Genomic DNA, 5,125 nt, shown 5'->3' on the forward strand with positions numbered 1-5,125 from the left:
AAAAAAAAAAAAGAAACTTTACAAACACTATTTTCACCATGTGACAAATGAGAAACTCAAAGCCTAAGTTCGGCTACTTAGGCCAAGAGATGAAAGAAGTGCCACTGCCGGGCGCACTGTGTTGGCCATGAGCAAGTCACTGCACTCTTGCCAAAGTGACAGAAAAAGACTCCAACTCAAAACAAATAAATGTTCCAGAGAGTGATGCTGCCCCCCAAGGGATCCTAATTACCTTGAGGCTGAGAAAAGTAACTTAAAGGTCTGGGAGAAAAAGAGACCACAGGGACACTGAAATCACGACTCCTATGTAGACCAATCCCCAACACTTTCTTTCTTTTTTTTTTTTTTGAGTTGGAGTCTCACTCTGTTGCCCAGACTGGAGTGCAGTGGCCGCTCCCGGCCACCGCAGCCTCGACCTGCTGGGCTCTGGCGATCCTTCTGCCTCATACTTCCGAGTAGCCGGAATTACAGGCATGCACCACCACGCCTGGCTGATTTTTTGATTTATTGTAGAGATGAGGTCTCGCTGCCCAGGCGGGTCTCGAACCTGAGGGCTCAGGCAATCCACTCACCTCAGCCTCCCAAAGGCACGGGATTACAGGCTGAGCCACGGAGCCCGGCTCCCCAACACTTTCAACTGCGGAGGGGCGGGCTTATGCAATAGGCTGAGCAGAGGACAAGCAGGTGAAGCAGGAAAGGACTCCATTTAAGGTCTGTTTTCCCAAACTCAGCGACTATTATGAAGGTATAATAATGGAAAATTAACTTTAAGAAACATAAGATATTGGAAAGTAATTGAATAATTATGTGAAGGAAGTCACTACAATTGTAATCCTTCCTCCTCAGCCTTCCGAGTAGCTGAAACTACAAAGTAATGCCGCCAAGCTGCACTCCAACTCATCTACACAACAAACCAAAAAAAAATGTATATTGGGCATGGAGGTACACACCTGTGGTTCCAGCTACTCGAAAGGCTGAGGTGAAAATATCACCTGAGCCCAGCAGGTCCAGGCTACAGTTGTTGTGAGTATGTCACTGCACCCCAGCCTGGGCAACAGAGTGAGACTCCAACTAAAAAAAAAAACCAGAAGTAGGAAACTAATACAGGCTAGATGGGAGTTCCAGACCAGCCTGAAATACTCTCCAAAAATGTTAAACATTGAAGAGCCAGGCACCATGGCTCAAGCACTTCGGGAGACCGAGGCAGGAAGATTGTCTGAGCCCAGGAATTCGAGACCAGTCTGGGCAAAAAGGTGACAACTCATATCTACGATAAATCAAAAAGTTCGCCAGGTGTCATGATGCATGCCTGTAGTTCCAGCTACTTGGAAAGCTGAGGCAAAAGGATGGCCTGAGCCCAGCAGGTTGGTGCTGCGTAGCCGTGAGCATGCCACTTCATTCCAGATTGGGCAACACAGTGAGACTCCAAATGAAATAAATAAATAAACTAAAGAAACAAGAACAACAAGAAACTTTCCTTAGGAAGAGAAAATAAGGTCTTTTTTTTTTTTGGAGTTGGAGTCTCACTCTCACCCAGGCTGGACTACAGTGGCATGCTCACAGCCACAGCCGCCTCAACCTGCTGGGCTGAGGCGATCCTTCTGCCTTAGGTCTCCAAGTAGCTGGAACTACAAGCACAAGCCAACATGCCCAATTTTTAATTTTATTTATTGTACAAATGAGGTCTCCCCAAGTTGCCCAGGCTGGTCTCGAACCCATGGGCTCACCTTCACCTCCCAAAGTGCTAGGATTATAGGAAAGAGCCACCACCCCCAGCCTAAAAGTCTTTTTTTTTTTTTTGAGTTGGAGTCTCACTCTCACCCAGGCTGGAGTCCATTGGCACGCTCACAGACACTGCAGCCTCGACTTGCTGGGCTCAGGCGATTCCCACCACCTGCTGGACTTAGGGAATCCTTCTGCCTCAGGCTTCCAAGTAGCTGGAACTACAGGTGTGTGGTACTACACCCAACTTATTTTTTGATTTATTGCAGAGACTAAGTCTCATCAAGGTGCCCAGGGTAGTCTCCCTGGCCTCTCTGTCCCATCCTTGTTCTACGTCAGATACCAATTGCCCATGGCATTTAGAATGATTCACATGCCTTTGCAAAAAGCCTGTAATGCTCTTTTTATTTTGAGTCTCATTCTGTCACCCAGACTGGAGTGCAGTGGCCGCTTCTGGCCACCGCAGCCTCGACCTGCTGGGCTCCGGCAATCCTTCCGCCTCAGCCTTCCAAGTAGCTGGAATTACAGGCGCGCGCTGCCACGCCTGGCTAGTTTTTTGATGTATTGTAGAGATGAGGTCTCGCCAAGTTGCCCAAGTGGGTCTCGAACCCGCAGACTCAGGCAATCCACTCACCTCAGCCTCCCAAGGCGCAGGATTACAGGCTGAGCCACTAAGCCTGGCTATAAGCTCATTTTTAAATGAGTAGGAGACCAGTGGTACAGTACAGATCTTACAAAAAAATGTTTGAGAATGTCTAGGGTCACTGGGAAACATCTGATATATGGGCTGAAACCAGAGTTGGATTCAAGATTTGTATAGAAGCAGTGGAAGGACATTTCAGGGAGAGGACACTGTGAGCAGAGGCATGGCTTGCAAAAGGGAAAGAGCAAGTCTTTGCTCAGTTGTCACCTGCTTACGGAGGCCTGCCTTGAGCATGGTGTGTAATACTCCTTCACTCTAAATCTGATCCTCATTACCCTGTTGTGTTTTCTTTTTTCGTAGCACTTGATGCATACTAACATTCTTCCTAATTAACTTACTTGTTATGTTTCTTGTTGGCCTTTTACCTCCCACCTACCCCATATCCCCCAGAAAAAGTAAGTAAAGAAAAAAATAAACACTGTAAACACAGAGAGTTTTTTTTTTAAATTCTGCTTTTTCACATGTGTATCCCGAGTGCTTGGGATAACAATGTCTCATATGTATTAGGCTCTTGATGTTTTTTGATTGAATGTGTGATTCACAGGAGACTGGAATGGTAGGTTGGTGAGTGGTTGTGAAGAGCATTACAGGGCCGGGTAGGTGGCTCAGCCTGTAATCCCATGCTTTGGGAGGCCGAGGTGAGTGAATTGCCTGAGCCCGCGGGTTCGACACCCCCCTGGGCAACTTGGGGAGACCTCATCTCTACAATAAATCAAAAAACTAGCCAGGCGTGGCAGTGCGCGCCTGTAATTCCAGCTACTTGGAAGGCTGAGGCGGAAGGATCGCCGGAGCCCAGCAGGTCGAGGCTGCGGTGGCCGGGAGCGGCCACTGCACTCCAGTCTGGGCGACAGAGTGAGACTCCGACTCAAAAAAAAAAAAGATATTAGATAGTTTAAGGTAGTGACATAGGGACAAGGAAGAAGAATTATTACACAATGGATTTACCTTGGTTAGGTCACTAACAGAATATAAGAACAAAATATGAAAATGTAACAATGGGGTTTTGCAAAGCGTGCCATTTGATTTCAGGTAACAAAGCATACAATCATACGGAACTTATGGCTAAGGAGTTTTGTAACAGTCAGCAGGAAACGGTCAGTGTGACCTGCCCAAAGGAGACAAAGCTGGGGGTTTATGGTCATGGGAACATCACTATAATCACAGTAGGCATTGATTCTTAGGTCAGGCAGGTAGGTAATTACGATGAAAGTTTTAAACAAAATGGAGTAAGCTGGTTAATATTATTATTTTGCTAGCAATTTGATTTTATTAACTGATTTAGCTCATTTCAGCTCAGGGACAAAACAAACCAAAAAAGCCCCACAAATTATCGAAAACTTTGCTAGTTAAAATCATCATCAGTGAGAACGTGACATCCCCCACTCTAGCCTGGGGGGATCTCAGCTGTGAGAATCGTTTTGACAGAGAAACCACCTCTATTTTCCTTCTTTCTTTTCCTTTTTGTTTTTGTTTTTTTTTTTTTTTTTTTGAGTTGGAGTCTCCCTCTGTCGCCCAGGCTGGAGTGCAGTGAGTGGCACGCTCATGGCCACCGCAGCCTCGACCTGCTGGGCTCAGGTGACCCTTCCGCCTCAGCCTTCCAAGTAGCCGGAACTCCAGGGCTGCGCTACCACGCCAGGCTCATTTTTTGGTTTATTGCAGAGATGCGGTCTTGCCAAGTTGCCCGGGTGGGTCTCGAACCCCTGGGCTCGCGCAATCCTCTCGTCTCAGCCTCCCAAAGTGCTGGCATTGCAGGCCGAGCCACGGAGCCGGCAATCCCCTACATTTTCACTAGAGGAGGGGCGGGTTTATGCAAAACAGACTGGGCAGAGGGCAGGCGGGAGATGCAGGAAAGCGCTCTGTTTAAGGTCTATTTCCCCAAACCCAACGACGATCACGAAGGAAGAATAGTGGACAGTTGACGTTCGGAAATATACGACATGGGAGAAGAATTGGATCGTGATACCAAGGAAGTGACCACAAATGTAATAGGAATGGGAATAGTAAGGCACGCTAGGAGGCAGGCACAGGTACCGCTTTTCAGTCTTTTGACTGAGATCTAAAAGCAGTGTGTGTTCTTCTTAGTTTAGTATCTGATACGTTCTTTCTCCAAGAACAACATATTAAACGAGGGTTTTGGGGCTGGGTTTGTCCACTCCATGCATCGGCCTGGTTGTTACAGTACTTCTACGAACGGCGTATCCCTCCGGGGTTAACTAAATTGTGCTGAAGATTAGGATTTGCTTATTAAAGGTGGTATGCTTGTCTGCTGTTCCCAGTGGTCTCCGGGGGCAGTGGCCACATCGTTTCTTTGAGGCTCTCTTTGTGCTATATCAGGTTTTCCCTGTTTCAGCCTGGGTCTTGTATCTCAGTGTCGTTTGCAAGTAACTGGAGATGCCTAGCTGCAGGGTCAGGCCTCCCGTCGTGCTTGGTCTACCGGCGTAAGCCACTGGGCCTCCCTCTTACCTTGTTTCTAAAGTGGCTTTATGGGCTGGGCGCAGGGTCCCAAACCTGTAATCCCAGCTGCTTGGAAGGCTGAGGTGGAAGGATCCCTCAGTCCAGCAGGTTGAGGCTGCGGTGGCCGTGAGCGTGACACTGCACTCCAGCCTGGGCGACAGAGGTAGACTCGGAAAAAAGACTTCTTCTCTTCCTAAAGAAACTGCCTCCCCCAATCGTTCTCGTTTTTGTTTTCCTTTTTTTTTT

This window comes from Carlito syrichta, unplaced genomic scaffold, assembly GCF_000164805.1.
Source record: "Carlito syrichta isolate Samal-C Ts95f unplaced genomic scaffold, Tarsius_syrichta-2.0.1 Scaffold288315, whole genome shotgun sequence".
Lineage (NCBI taxonomy): Eukaryota > Metazoa > Chordata > Mammalia > Primates > Tarsiidae > Carlito > Carlito syrichta.